This window comes from Ictidomys tridecemlineatus, chromosome 7, assembly GCF_052094955.1.
Source record: "Ictidomys tridecemlineatus isolate mIctTri1 chromosome 7, mIctTri1.hap1, whole genome shotgun sequence".
Classification (NCBI taxonomy): Eukaryota; Metazoa; Chordata; class Mammalia; order Rodentia; family Sciuridae; genus Ictidomys; species Ictidomys tridecemlineatus.
The window spans coordinates 88,532,087-88,548,803 of record NC_135483.1 but is presented as its reverse complement, the minus strand read 5'-3'; the positions used below and the strand labels follow the sequence as shown (position 1 = coordinate 88,548,803).

Here is a 16,717-nt window from a genome sequence, read left to right as displayed (position 1 = left end):
GTAGGATTTAAATATAAGGCAGACTTAGACAGAAAAAACACTTGGTAATTTGGTAATACTCTTCTATGTGACTCTTGAATAAAACAAACAATTAACATCACAGTTAAACAGATGATAGTTTTTGGAACATTTTATATAAAAGCTCATTTTAATAAAAATGTCACTTAATACTTAAATGAGAAAAAAGGAAAGAAACAAAACTTGACAATCAAGAATTTAGAAAATGAGCAATACAAACCCAAGGAAACAATAAGTGTGTTAATTAGATAAAATTTAATTAACATATTAAAATTAGACTTGATAAATGAAGAATTCTTCTGGTAATGAAAAAAACTAGGCAATAAACAAAACGAACCATATCAGTACTGGTAGGAAAATTTGGGACACACACAAAAATTCCTGCACTTATATTTTTAATATGTGAATGCATAGTTGTAATAGACATACTCAGCAATGTACCCAAGCCTCTTATGGACTGCTGATTCACATATTGAGGAATATTATGACAATAAAGGCCACATAAATGCTTGTTGACTCTCTCCTCTGCAAAAGTGATACATAAGAAAAACAATATTACAGTTTTCTAGTATAGAAGTAGAATCTCATAGCAAAAGTCCAATATCCCCAATAGCTCTGCAGAAAGAGAGAAAGAGTAACCATCATGAAATACATCATAGACTTCTCCAAAACAGAGAATGTGACTGTGCAGGGAAAGGACTCTGCCAAAGCCATATTCCATCTGTTGAAAGGATACTTCCCAGACTCTAATACAATTTAGTCTTCCTGCCTCAACTACAAAAAATATCAACAACAATAAAAACCATACAGTCAATAGCTGTCATTGCCTTGAGGACACAGATTTAGAATGCTGCAGATTTAATAAGAGTCTGGGGGTCAGCTTGATGCCTGGAGAAACACTTGTGAAAAACACAGGACTGAGACAGAGTTTACACTTACTCTTTACTACCATGCCAATAGATTCTAGTGTAATGAAAGAGTACATAAACTGAGAGAGAGCTACAAGACAGCTATTATTGTTGAGAGGGTAGCACTTAGTGAAATCAAAAGTTAAGATGGAAGATAAACAAAAGACAAAAAGATATTAGTGAATTTTGAAGCTGCTAGTACCTAAACCTGGAGCAAACATTGAATACATTCTTAACTTCTAGTTTGACTAACATGAATTTTTTTTATTAAAGACCTCATTATTTCAAGTCCAATTATCAAATACAAGGCATCACAAAAAAGAAAGATGAAAACACAGTTTAAAATGTCAAAACAGTATTCAGATCCAAAAATGACAATATTTTATATAATTATCAGACAGAATATTTAATTATTATTATGCAAAGTGATTTAATAGATAAAAGTAGACAAACACAAGAATAGATGAGTAATGAAGGTGGAGAAATGGAAAAGATGCAACCAGAAATTTAAAATATACACACAGAGTAACAGCAAGGAAATATACCTCTGAGGAGCTCAGTAGTAGACTAAGCAAAGATGGATATCATTGTGCTCCAAACCAAGTCAACTGAAACTTCCTAAACTTAATTGTAAAGAAGGAAAATAAATAACAAAAAACAACAAAATTCGTGAAGTACAGAAAAATTTCAAAGAAATAGGAAACACATCATTGAAAGAAACTACCATAAAATTTTGAAGTGATAATTATCAAAAAAAATTTTTTTTAAATTAATGACATGACAAACCACAGATGAAGCAAACTCAGAGGAAAACAATTACCAAAATACCAAAAATACTATGTAGAGGCATATCACATTCAAACTGCATAAAAACAGAAAACACAAAAAAACAGAAAACCAAACACACACACAAAGAGCAACAACAAAATTTATCTTTAGAGGACTAAGGATAGGAATTACATTTTCTCAACAGAAACAATAAAATCAAAAAGAATTCAGCAAACAACTTGAAGTATTAAAAAAATTCTATATCCAGAAAAAAATTCCTCTAAAAATGTAGAAATTTGAATTTTCTCAAACAATATCTGAGGAAATTTATGACCAACAGATCTGTCCTAGAAGAATATTAATTTAGCAAATGTTTTATAGGCAAATGAAAAAATGATAAATGTCAAAAATTAGACCTATGTAAGGAAAAGGAGAGCAAAGGAGAAAGGATGGGTTAAGGCTAAAACTGGCTTTTATTTCTCTTTTTTGATCTGAATGATAACTATTTAAGGCATCAGTAGTACAATGTATGGACCAAATACACCATATGTCTAAGTAAAATGAATGAGATAAATATCAGAAGTGAGAAAAGGAGAAAGTGGAAATATTCTTATAAGTTACCTATGACAAATTTGGAGTGATAAAGTGCTATTTGCAGATAGGCTTATGCTAGTTAAAGTGATATATTTTAAAATCTGGGTCAACATCATAATAAATTTAAAGAGGAAACTATGCTAAAAGATAAAATGGAACCATATAAGGTATTAGATTACAACACAGAAGGCAGTAAAAGACAATGAGTAAAAGAAAGAACAAAAGCAAATAATACAAACAAATATTAATATGGTGAATATTCTTTCAAGTTATATTAATAATAACTTCAAAACGTCTAAACACATCAACTAAAACAAGTTTTCAGGGTGGGCACTTTATGTTGTCTGTAAGAAACTCATTCTAAATATGAAGACTCAGATAATTTTAAAGTAATTTTCTGGAGAAAGATCTACTAGGCTAACACTAAATCAAAATGAATCTGGAACATGTATGGTCAGGCAATGGTGGTAACCAAAAGCAGGCAGATTTAAAAAGGCCACTGAAAGCAGCATTATTAAGATTCAACTCCCAGGCAGAAGTCTATCAGATTAACAGCAGATAGGAAGAAGGTCTAAGGAGAAACTGCATGGGGGCTCTACTGGACTGGAATTTTTATGGGGCTTATGGCAGAAAGTGAGGGCTTGGTATAGGAAAAGGGGTTTTTCAGAGTTGCTTGTCCCACTGGAGTTGGTGCGAGGAACTGGCTGAGATCCAGGATTGGCCAGTAGACCCTGCTGATTGACAGGCGGTTCCATCAGTGCCTGATCCATGTTTATTTTGCATGTGCAGGCTGCTTGTTGCTTTGCTCCTAAGTCACCACCATTGTCCTGACAGAACAGTTATATTAATATCAGATAAACCAGAATTTAGAACAATAAAAAGAAATCAAACTTATACAAAAAGTTTGTTTTCTTTCATAATAAAATTTACAGGATTTTTTTGGAAAAAAATCTCCTGATATTATAAACTAAGTGATACAGTTCTAAACAACTTACTACTCAATGAATTCTCAAGACAAGTTTAGAAATATTTTGAAGTAAATGAAAATACAGATTACAAAAATTTGTATGATACAAGTGAGCAATGGTTATATAAAGGAATTTATAGCATAAAATTCTTATATTGGAAAAGTGGTTCTAAAATCAATAACCCAAGTTTTAGTAAAAGTAAAGCAAAGGGAGTCCTAAAGCATACAAGAAATGAGCAGGGATAAGATTATCAAAATTAATGTAGAAATTTAAAAAAATAAAAAGCAGTAAGTAATAGAGAGAATAAACAAAACCACAGTTGGTATTTTGACAATATCTATAAATTAATATAAACTCTAGCCAGGCTAGCAAGATAACAAATCAAGAGAACACATAAGGAGCCAACATGATAAAGGAAAGAGAGACAATCATTACAAATCATGTGGATCTTAAAGATGATACAAGAGCACTATGAACAACCAACCCTATGCCCTCAAAACTGGTAGCCTAAATGAAACACAAACTAACACAATTCACAAATGAAATAGGAAGTCTGAATAGCACTACTTATTTACTAAGAAATTGAATCAATAATTAATAACTTTCCAAATAGTAAAGTAACAGTCTCCATTGGTTCACTGATGAGTTCTACCCTAAATTTATAGTTTTCTAAGTCCTCCACAATCTCTCCCCAAGCATAGAAGCAGAGAAACTACTGCCTAACACATTCTATAAGGCTACCATCACCCTAATATATAAAGACATTGCAAAAACAGGAAATGTATGAATCACTTTTTCTTAGTAACACAAACACAAAAACCCTCAACAAAATATTAGCAAATAAAACAACAATGTCTGAAAATGCACATATTGACAAAGTGGAATTTATTCTAGGTATGCAAGGATGCTTCAACATTTTAAAATATACTCAATATGATCCACTACATTAACATGCTGACAGAAGAAAATATATGAGTTGGCATAAAAAATTATTTGCAAAATCCAATATATTCATAATAAAAATTAAAAATCATTATCTTATAAAGAACATGTACAAAACACCTCATTAAAACATCATACTTAAAGTGAACAATTGGATGACATTTCCAAGAGAAAAGCAAGGGTGCCCCTTATCACTATTTCTATTCAACATCATATGGGAAGCCCTCACCAGTTCAAGAATAAAGAAAAAAAAAATATATATATATATATATTAAAAGGAAGAAACAAGATATTATTGTTTTCAGAAGACATTCTTATCTATGTAGAAAATCTAAAATAAAAAAAAATCTCTTAGAAATAAGTGCATCCACTCCTCCTATGCTCTCCTACCCTATCCCACTATGAGTCAACCTCCTTATATCAGAGAGAACATTCGAGATTTGTTTTTTTGGGATTGGCTGAATTCACTTAGCATTTTCTTCTCCAACGCAATTTATTTACCTGTAAATGCCATGGTTTTGTTCTTTTTGAATGCTGAGTAAAATTATATTGTTTATATATCCCACATTTTTTTATTCATTCATCTACTGAAGGACATCTAGTTTGGGTCCACAGTTTAGCTACTGTGAATTACATGCTATAAACATTGATGTGGCTTTGTCCCTGTAGTATGCTCTTTTTAAGTCCTTGGGTATAGTCTGAGGAGAGGAATAGCTAGGTCAAATGGTGGTTCCATACCCAGTTTTCCAAGGAATCTCCATACTGCTTCCCAAATTAGCTACATCAATTTGCAGTCCCACCAGCAATGTATGAGTGTACCTTTTTCCCCACATCCTCACAAACACTTATTGCTGTTTGTCTTCATAATAGCTGCCATTCTGACTGGAGTGAAATGATATCTTAGAGTGATTTTGATTTGCATTTCTTGATTGCTTGATATGATGAGCATTTTTTTCATATATTTATTGATTGATTGTATATCCTCTTCTGAGAAGTGTCTGTTCAGGTACTTAGCCCATGTGTTGATTGGGTTATTTAATTTTTCAGTGTTTAGCTTTTTGAGTTCTTTATATACCCTAGAAATTAGTGCTCTATTTGATGTGAGAGGGGTAAAAATTTGCTCCCAGGATATAGGCTGTCTGTTCACCTCACAGATTGTTTCTTTTGCTGAGAAGAATTTTTTTTAGTTTGAATCCATTCCATTTATTGATTCTTAGTTTTAATTCTTACACTATAGGAGTCTTATTAAGAAAGTTGGGCCTAATTCCACATGATATAGATTAGGGCATAGGGCAGAGTGGTGGGAGGAAAAGGGAGGGGGCTAGGGATTAGCAAGGATGGTGGAATGTAATGAACATCACTATACAAAGTACATGTATGAAGACTTGAATTGGGTGTAAACATACCTTAGATTAGGTAGAGGGAAGTGAAGGGAAGGGAAGACAGGAGATGTGGGGATAAGAGAGATTGTAGAGAATCAAATGTAACTGCGTTACTATTACTGTTCTTGATGGAGTCTGCCTGCAAACGGGATATTCTGTCAAGGTATAGATAAGTAACAGCGGACATGCTTGCAAACGAGGTGTCTGCTGTCCTTGGGAGGGCCTGCTCGCAAACGAGAGGCTTCTTCAAGGTTTAGATAGGTAACAACAAACATGCTTGAAAACGAGGTGTCTGCTGACCTTGGGAGAACTTGCCTGCAAACGGGATGTTCTGCCAAGTGGGCTAGGAGGGCACTGAGAAAAATTTTTTTATCTGTTCTAAACAAAGAGCAGAGCTCAGCATACTCCAGGCCGAGAGTAGATTAGCCATGAGAAGCGGGTCACTTCTGATTAGAAAGTAAAACTTCTGTGTGCTATGTTTAATTAGCTGAAAGACCTGATTTATTGAAGTTGGAAGGCTGCCTTTTTTGTTCACAATACTATAAAAAGATTGCTTGTACACAATAAAGGACTTTTTTTCTGCTGCTGCTTTGCTTGCTCTGCTTCTTCTTCTACTTCTTTGTTTTCCCATGCTGACCTGCAAGTGAATTACTGCAACAATTGGCGTAGTCAGCAGGATCCAGCACCGAAAGGGTAAGCACCCCGGGTTAAGAAAACGAAAGGGGGACTTTCGGGATTCAAAAAATATCGAAAGGTATCGCCCCAAGTTGAAAGAAACTTTAGGGGGAACTTTCAGAACTAACAAATATCGAAAGGTATCGCCCCAGGTTGAAAGAAACTTTAGGGGGAACTTTCAGAACTAACAAATATCGAAAGGTATCGCCCCAGGTTGAAAGAAACTTTAGGGGGAACTTTCAGAACTAACAAATATCGAAAGGTATCGCCCCAGGTTGAAAGAAACTTTAGGGGGAACTTTCAGAACTAACAAATATCGAAAGGTATCGCCCCAGGTTGAAAGAAACTTTAGGGGGAACTTTCAGAACTAACAAATATTGAAAGGTATCGCCCCAAGTTGAAAGAAACTTTAGGGGGAACTTTCAGAACTAACATGGAAAACTCCCAGTCTTTAAAGGAACAATATGTGGAGTTACTACAAGGATTATTATATTCCATAGGTGTGAAAACATCTCATAAGAGACTCAAGGAGTAATTTAAATTATAGAATGTCATTGTCACTGGTTCCAATATCAAACTAAGATCCAGTTAAATTTAGGGGAATAGAAATTGGTTAAAAAAGAGCTCCGTAAGCAGCATCAGGCTGTGAATGTTATTTCTTTGAAGATTTGAACATTGTGTAGTGCTATTACTCAAGCATTACAATTATTAGAAAGCAATAATGAAAAGGGCTCTCTTTGTGAAAGACAAGTTAATACATCAGAATCTGAAAATAAGGTTAACAAAACGGAGCCCAAAGAAAATATTTGTCATACTATAGATGACTCTCCTAAATCAGATCTGAGTGATGAGGCAGATTCAGAAAGTTCAGATAGTGACTCCAATATGAAAGAAATTATGGAGGGCCTTAGTGGATAATATGAAATTTAAAAAGCAAAGGTCCTCTCTTAAACCTACTACTCCTTCTAATATTTCTCTCTTTCCAATGACAGAGTATAGAGTTAATGTGGGTAGAAAACAACAATGTTTTTCATTTCCTCTTACTATGATACATGATGATGATGATGATCTTGCAGCCCCTCCTGGTTGTTTTGTTGATCCACCACATTTGTTTCCTATAACTAAACAACAAAACCTTCAAAATCCCCCAATGATTGATGTTCACTATACTGCTATGGAATACAAGTTTATAAAGGATTTATAAGCTACAGCCTTTCAATATGGCCCTCAGTCTCCCTTTGTGCTAGGGATGTTAGAAAATTTGGGAACTTCTAAATTACTTATTCCTTTGGATTGGGAGGCATTAGCCAAAAAAGTTTTGGAGGGATCTCAATTGGTTACAATTAAGAAGTTGATGGGAAGATGAGGCACAAAAACAAGCTGGAGAGAGTGAAGCTCAAAATCCCCCGGGACCCAAGGAGGATAAGTTAATGGGGGAAAGTAATTACCCTGCCTTTAGAGACAGGCTCTATATACAGATCCAGATCTTCAACAAGTTTGACAGGTTTTCTTAAGAGCTTAGAGATGTGTAATACCCACTGGTCAGGCACAACCTTCCTTTACTAAATCTATACAAGGGGCTACTGAAACTTACACTGATCTTCTTGCAAGACCACGTACTTTTGTTATGAAGGCAATGGGTCAAGATCAAACAACAAAGGTATTATTAGAAACATTAACATTTGAAAATGCAAATCCTAAATGTAAGCATATTTTGGGGCCATTAAAAGGGCAAAACGCCTCATTGAGTAAATATGTGAGAGCTTGTGCTGGAGTGGGAGAAATTGAACATCAAAGTTTCTGTTTTTGCTGCAGCCATGGCTGGAGCCCTTAAACCCAATAAATCAGGAACTTGTTTCAATTGTGGATAAACAGGTCATTTTAAAAGGAATTGTAAAAAATAAAATAAAATATATAAATAAAATTTTATGATACTTTCTAATTACTGGCCGGTCATTTTTCTAGGACTCTTACCTTTTCCTAGATTCTGTATTTTTTTGAGCTCATAATTTTGACCCTACAGACCTAAGTTAATGTTTTTCTGATCAGTTCTATTTTTGATCAACTGTGAAATATTTAAACATTACAATGGAAATTTCACCTAAAATAGCTACAAGGCCTTTATTGTGTTATGTGTGCACATTTGTATTATATGTTGTATGTCTGTTTGTGTGTGTATGTCCATATGTCATGTACATGATATAAAGATTGATATATATGTAAAGAGCGCTCATAAAAATTAAAAAAAAATGGATCCAAATATTTTTAATTCACTGATTTAATGGTTCAATTTAAATTGGGTAAACAGATAAAAATAAGACGTCTTTAACATGTTAATGACTGATATGCTTTGGTTCTAGGATTTTTTTTCAACAACAACAAAAAAAAATGGCTAACACGGTTCATTATACTTGTCTAATGTTTTGATAAAATAAGTAAATTAATTAGACATAAGATTATTTGTTTATAAATATTTGTTAAATATCTGATTGATTTACAAGGTTAATATGCTAAATGTTAAATATACCATTAAATGCTTTTAACTCCTTAAATTACATTAGATAACATTATTAATAATTTTTTAAGTTGGTAAATAATATAAATAAGTAAATAAATAAATGGTCCTTTATCATCCCTAATATTTAGACACTATATTTTCATAATATGGTAAATAAATGTGATTAATTGTATACTACAAATAACAAAATATCTCTTATTAAAATGGAATAATTTGCCTAAATTCAAAAATTTACAAAGATTATTTCAAAATATAAATAAAAAAGGGGTTAACAATAAATAAATAAATAAAAGTTTCTAGATATGGATTTAATAAAAAAAAATATATATGTTTCCGGAAGTGAGTAAATAAAAGGATTTAAACAAGTGATAAAAAAGGTCTATGTATGTTGGCAATATAGTTTTAAGTAAGTGATAAAGAAGGTCTGTGTACGTTGGCTATATATGTAAATTTTTGAACAAATAATCTTGAAAAAATTAAGGATTATACAGATATGGTTAAACAACAACTGTTATTTTACAATATTCTAATATGTTATTTCTTTAAGAGCTAAACTTAATTAATATAAAAACATCAATAGTAATTATGGTACTATTACTCTTCTTTGTATATTAAATGTGTTCATATTTTCCAGGTATACAAGTCATTAAGATAAAAGCTTTAAAAAAAAAATTACATCAAGCTGGTGTTCTCCAAAAGGTTGCAAGGTAATTTAGGCTTATAAAAATAACATACTAAAAAATATTTATATCATTTAATGTTCTATAACTGGGCCTATTATCAATAAGATATATAAAGTTTTATGTTACTTTTTACAACACTCAGGTACAATTTAAATGTATTTTTTAAATTAATGAGAGCCTTACCTACATAAAGGTTAATATTATAAAACACAAGAACATTTTTCTATTTTTCTAAATAAGGCTAAAAGCTTTCAGCCTTTCTTTATTTCATGTTTTAGATGTGTTATCATATTGTGTTAGTTTTTACTCAAATAAACTTAAACAATTATTTATATATAAAATTTATAATATAATATTTAAAAAAATAAATAAAAAATAAAATAAACTTTAAAACTACAACACTTTACTTAATTTATAAAGATAGCCTTACTTACCTAAGATAAGACTCTATGTCCTATCTGACTACATGTAAAAATAACAACAAAATTAGTAGGCCAAATTTCAGAATATTTTACTCATATTAGAGCACATTCTACACTGCCAGGACCATTAATTAAAAAAAAATCAAAATATTGATTAACTATTATTCCCCTTACAAAAGGCTCATCTAGAACATACTTTACTTTATACAAACACTAAAGGACTTTATAATAAATACAAAATAACTGTTCATCATGTGCTTCTTTTAATATTCCTTACTGTCCTCCTGGTGTTAATCCAAGGGGACTCCATCCTTATGCCCTTTAACAAATGGATGTTGTTATAATTCAGTCATTTGGACAACTAGATATGTACATCATACTATTGACACTAATACTCATTTTCTTGGGCCACAGTTTATCTTAAAAAAAAAAGGCTGATGCAATCATTTCTCATTTATTATCTTGTTTTGCTATCATGGAAATTCCTTAAAAACTTAAACTGACAATGCACCTACATATACCTCACAAAAATTACATTCATGACATTACACATACATTTGACATACCTTGTAATAGTCAGGGTCAAGCTATTATAGAAAGGATAAATCATACGTTAAGAAAATATATACTAAAAATAAAAAGGGGGGATATGGCTATGGCTTATATACCTCAAAATATACTTCATAAAACTTTACTAACTTTAAATTTTTTAAATGTCTGGTCAACTTCCAAGGTTCCTGCAGCCCAGCAACATTTCTCTACATTTATATCTCAGCCATTATTTCTACAAATTGGAAATACCTATGTGGAACAGGGATAAAAATAAAGAATGGATTTCTAGGTTGTTGCACCACATGGGAAGGGGGTTTGCTCTTATTTCTACAGGTAAAACACCTTTCTAGGTACCTTCAAGACTTATCAAATTGCAGAATAAGTGACCCATTTGTCAGACAATTTCAGGAGCTGGCAATGCAGAGAGCTTCTACAATGGCAACAAGAACAGCGGACCCCGCAACATGGGGACAGATAAAAAAGTTGATTCAAGAAGCTGAAAAAAAAAAAAAACCCTTCAAAAGGCAAATCAGCCTTTAAATCCTGTTAATCTTTTATTAGCTATGCTTGCCATTATTAATTGCCAGGTAAGTATAGTTTCTGCTCATTCTTTTGCTTATTGGGCCTATGTTCCTAACCCTCCTTTGGTGCACAGTGTTTCCTGGGGAAAACCTGAAGTTCGTGTGTGTATTAATAATACTAATTTCCCCCCCTAATGTATGTGGGGGAATTAAAAATATTCCATTCTATAAAAATCTGTATAATATTTCTAATATAACTGTAGCTGTTGACGGAGTCCCATTGTGTATAGGGGCTCGTTCTTTCTGTTTGCCTCTTATAGCACATAACAACTCTTTCTTATATTAGTTGGGGAGTTAATTATCATAGTTACCCTACTGCTGTTTTTACTGTCATATCTTCCCGAGGATTTAATACCTCTAGTATGTATGTTAATCAATCATGACTATTATCTGAAGAATGTTTTGTCAGAACTCATCTTCCTTTATGTTCAGCTAAATATTTTGAAACATTTTTAACTCATTTAAAGTGAAAAAAAAATGTCATGATCATCACCCTAAAACAGTAGTCAAATATCAAAATATCACTATAGTTGGGTGGAGTCTTAATCATTCTAAATTTATAAAAAGTTGGTCAAATCGTACTTTAAGATGGCATCGACATAATGGGACAATAAATGCTTGGGGTAATGAGACAAAATGCAACATTATGCTTTGGTCTCTCCAATGTTACAGGATGTAAGGCTTTCCAATACTCAAGGGGATATATGGAAATTATGGGCAGTATCTGGGAAACTCACTGTATGGACTGGAAATTTCAAGTTAGATGTATCCCTTTCCTCTCCTTTTGAAGTACATCTACATATTAATCTGACTTATTTTTCTACATGTGTTAAATTCCCTTATTCTCTTATGATTGAAAACTGGGAATGTAACTTGGGGAACAATATCATGTATAAACTGTTATCTTACTCAATGTGGAAATAGAACTAATTGGGAATTAATAGAAATTAATAATTATTCTTTAGTTATTGTTAAAGCTCGCACAGAATTGTGGGTGCCTGTTAAGTTGACTCATCCTTGCTCTGATTCATTGTCTGTTACTCATTTGTACAATGCTGTTCAAGTTTTGTTATATTGCTCACTACAATTAATAGGAATAGTTATAGCTTCATTCCTTGCAGTTGCTTCTGTAACTGCCACTGCTGCGATAGCTAGTGTTGCTTTGCATCAAGACATTCAAACTGCGAATTTCATGAGAACATGGCATCAAGATGCTCATTTAATATGGCAACAACAAAAGGACTTAACTCTCAATTAACTACAGATGTGATCAATTTACAACATACTGTTTCCTGGCTTGTCGATCAAGTGACTATCTTGGCTACCAGAAGTGTACTGAAGTGTGACTGGAATTCTTCTCATATTTGTGTGACTCCTGTGCCATATAATACCAGTGATTCCTGGGAAATTGTTAAAGGATGGTTAAATGGACATCAAAATTTAACTTTAGAAATTATGAATTTGTAAAAGACTATAATGGTCACCTTTAGTAAGACATTACCTGAACTAACAGGATCTGACATTTTACAAAAATTGTCTTCAAGTATTGCTAATTTAAATCCCTTAAGTCATTTCTCTACCTTGTTAACTTCTTTAGGTAACATTGTAATAATTTTTGTTTTATGTTTTGTTTTGTATATAGTCATCCAATGCTGGAAAAAGCAAAAGCAACTGAAACATGAAACCTCTCTTGTCGCTTCTGCTAAGGCTCATTTACAAAAACAAAAGGAGGGAGATGTAGAGAATCAAATGTAACTGCGTTACTATTACTGTTCTTGATGGAGTCTGCCTGCAAACGGGATATTCTGTCAAGGTATAGATAAGTAACAGCGGACATGCTTGCAAACGAGGTGTCTGCTGTCCTTGGGAGGGCCTGCTCGCAAACGAGAGGCTTCTTCAAGGTTTAGATAGGTAACAACAAACATGCTTGAAAACGAGGTGTCTGCTGACCTTGGGAGAACTTGCCTGCAAATGGGATGTTCTGCCAAGTGGGCTAGGAGGGCACTGAGAAAAATTTTTTTATCTGTTCTAAACAAAGAGCAGAGCTCAGCATACTCCAGGCCGAGAGTAGATTAGCCATGAGAAGCGGGTCACTTCTGATTAGAAAGTAAAACTTCTGTGTGCTATGTTTAATTAGCTGAAAGACCTGATTTATTGAAGTTGGAAGGCTGCCTTTTTTGTTCACAATACTATAAAAAGATTGCTTGTACACAATAAAGGACTTTTTTTCTGCTGCTGCTTTGCTTGCTCTGCTTCTTCTTCTTCTTTTTTTTCCCATGCTGACCTGCAAGTGAATTACTGCAACAAGAGATAGGGGAATAAAACAGACATTATTACTTTATGTATGTATGTGGATATATGAGCAATATGATTATACAATATGTGTACCCAGAAAAATGAGAAATTATATCCCATCTATATATGATATATCAAAGTATATAAGTGAATTCTGCTGTCATGTATAACTAATTAAAACAAATAAAAAATTTTTAAAAAGAAATAAGTGCATATAGCACGGTCACAGTATACAAGGTCAATACTTTAAAGTCCATTTTGACCTCATAAAATATGTTTAGAAGTATGTCCTCTGCTTGTACTGTTTGGAAGAGTAGTGACAGAAGGGGATATGGACACTGGGAAATATAGTCAAGAAGGTACCAAGTGGAAATGTACAGGATAAGCAAGTTTATAGATCTACTGTACAATGTAGGACGGGGGTGATGAAATTGTGCTATGTATGGTACTTATATTAAATGAGAATACTTCATTTTTTCTTGGTATGGAAACAAAAATACTTCTAGAACACGAATTGTAGGATCCAAGCTCAAATTATTTAGAAAAAACTTGCTGTGGGCTCACCCTATTTCTTCCTGTACATGTTGAAACGTCTCTTGGAGATGGTTCTTACTGGTATGTTTAGATTCAAATTAATGAATTTTATACTGGGGGTTGTAAATTCTTATAGAATAGGGTAAGTGTGTGTGTGTGTGTGTGTGTGTGTGTGTGTGTGTGTGTGTGAGAGAGAGAGAGAGAGAGAGAGAGAGAGAGAGAGAGAGAGAGACTGAAGGATTTAGCAGTCCCAAATCTTAATACATTTATTCTCTAAATTTTATTATAAAACTTTTCAGACAACAAAACTGAGAAAACATTGTAGTGAACCCTTGTTGACTTATCACCTAGATTCTGTCATTAATATTGTATTATAGTTATTTTATCATCTGTGAATCTTCTTTTTCTATTCTATCTATCCATCCCTCTTTCAATCTGAGAATATTTTTTGATGCATTTCAAAGTAAATTGGAGCCATAGATACAGTTCTTCCTAAATCTTTCACAATGCTCATATTTAACTAAATTTCAATATTCACTTACAGGCCTTTTGTTTCAGTGATGATTTACATTCAGTGAAAGGCATGGGTCTTGAGCACACATTCACTGAAGTTTTGATATATATGCACCCATGTAACAGCCAAATCCTTCTCAAGGCAGAACATCTAACCATCATCTTGGCAGTTCCCCAAGCCCCTTCGTAGTCAATTTCTACCTCTCCTGGCTACCATTGTTCTGATGTTTCCTCCAGATGAGCTGTGGAGGAGATTCTTCCCTTTAATATATGTTTTGAGATTCACCTGTATTGTTCTGTGTACTGATAGTTTATTTATTTTAATTGCTCATTGATATTTCATTTTATGGGTATTCTATAGTTTATTCATGCCTTCACATGAGCTTTTCCTGGTTTTTGAATATACTGAATAAAGTTTTCATGAATATACTTATGCAACCTTTTAATGATTTTTTTTAGTAAATACCAAAAAGTGGAATTGCTGGGTCATGAGGCAGATTATGTTTAGTTTTTAAAATATACAGTTAGAAGTTATCAAAGTGGTTAGACAATCTTATGATCCTTCTAACAATGTAGAGTATTTCTTCATATCCTTGATAGTGTTGGGTATTGTCTTTTTTTCCTTCCAAATGTAGTCATAGTCATCCTGATGAATTGTAGGTAAAAATTGATCTTGAGAGTAATAATGATGCCAGATGTGGTGGCACACACCTGTAATCCCAGTAACTCTGGAGGCAGAGACAGGAGGATCACAGGCTTGAGACCAGCCTGAGCAACTTAGCAATATCTTACCTCAAAATTTAAAAAGTAAAATAAAAAAGAGGATGCAGCTCAGTGTAGAGCTAGGCCACCTCTGGGTTTAATCCCTAGTAAAACAAGAGAAAGAGTAATACTAACACTTGTTATGATGGAGTGTTTAAGATCACTCTAGCAAAAATTGCAATTGATGTTTCTTGGATTTCACTTAGAATCTCATTACTCTGGCTATTGGGTGTGACCTTAGCTCTCTAAGAACTAACTCTGACATTTTCTAATTGACAGATGGATGTGCTCCCTGAAATGCTGATTTTCAGGGTGATTCTTCTAGTATAAAAACAGCTCACAGGAGTTTCTTGGTATAGTTCAGATGCTTAGCTTTCACCCTTTGACATTTCTTAGCATTTTTTTTTCAGACAAATGTCTTAGACCATATTGGAATTTCTCTTGTTTTTCTGAGTTTTGCACCCAGCAACAAATTGATGATTTAAATGTCAAAAGAGGCAGACTCCAAATAAAATGCAGAATAAACAATTTTGATGACTTAGATCTTTCTCTTCTACCATTGTTACATTTTAAGCCTCTTCTTATTCTCTCCCCACCATAAATAAATAAATAAATAAACAAACAAACAAACAAACAAAAAACCCACATGAAAAAAGTGAGCAAGGAGTTTGTTGAAAGAAGGGGCTCAGCACTGGGTTCTTTCATCTTGAGTGACTACCTTGAACTTGGGGCCTCAATTTTATCTCTTGTAGAAAAACAAGGCTGGAACAAATGAAATATAAGATGTTTTGCCTTTTTGAAATATCAAAAATAATTGTTTTGTTTATAATAAAATTTTAATGCTTGAAGGTAAATATTTTTCTTCTTTTAATTTTTTAAATTATGTGTTTCTTTAATATTTCTTGAATCCCCTCCAGCAGATTCATAATCCTCTAATATATTTAAGGAAACCTGTCTCTTTTATATTTTGCATTAAAGGTTTCTGTAATTATGCCCTTGACTGAATCAGATGCTGCAGTACACATGGGTAGGAGGGTCCTTTCTCATGCTGGGGAAATGTGATTCTCTTGCATTTGCTTGGAGATCTTTTTAGACACACTGAGAATTTTCAACACTTTTTTCCTTCACTTCCATTGTCATTATGGGTTGTTCAGTTGTGTTTTATAATGAAGTGGTGGTGGTATAGAGGGAACTGAGAAATAATGTTTAAGAGAGTCTACTTATAGGCAATTATTTTGGAACAAAAAGGAAGGGGGTTGGAATAGCCAGAGAGGATTAGCTTCATGGAAAATAGCCCAAATCTTAGTTCAAACAAGATAAGGGCTGAAGAGATAGAATCAGCTTATAAATGTATTTTGATTTGCACTGTTGCTAATGCCTTAAATGAGTGAAGATTTTTCTGGGCTTTACTTCCCTGCAGTCCCAGGAAGAGAAAATAGCCTGGTCACAGAGCAAATCTATCACTACAGATAACCTGCAGTCTCCAAATTCTGGCAAGATCTAAGGTTTCAAGAATTCTTAAGCAAACACACCATGTACCTCCCTGCATTGATAGTGATTTTTGGTGCTAATCTGAAAGCACTGCAGGTAATACTGAAGGTC

General features: G+C 33.2%; 1 long non-coding RNA gene across 1 annotated transcript; it reads left to right on the top strand.

Moving 5' to 3' along the window:
- Positions 1-5,659: 5,659 nt before the first annotated feature.
- LOC144365506 (uncharacterized) lies at positions 5,660-13,248 on the top strand. Its single transcript, XR_013424015.1, has 2 exons — positions 5,660-6,273; positions 9,408-13,248. It is a non-coding gene; the product is annotated as an uncharacterized LOC144365506 (long non-coding RNA).
- The last annotated feature ends 3,469 nt before the right edge of the window (positions 13,249-16,717 follow it).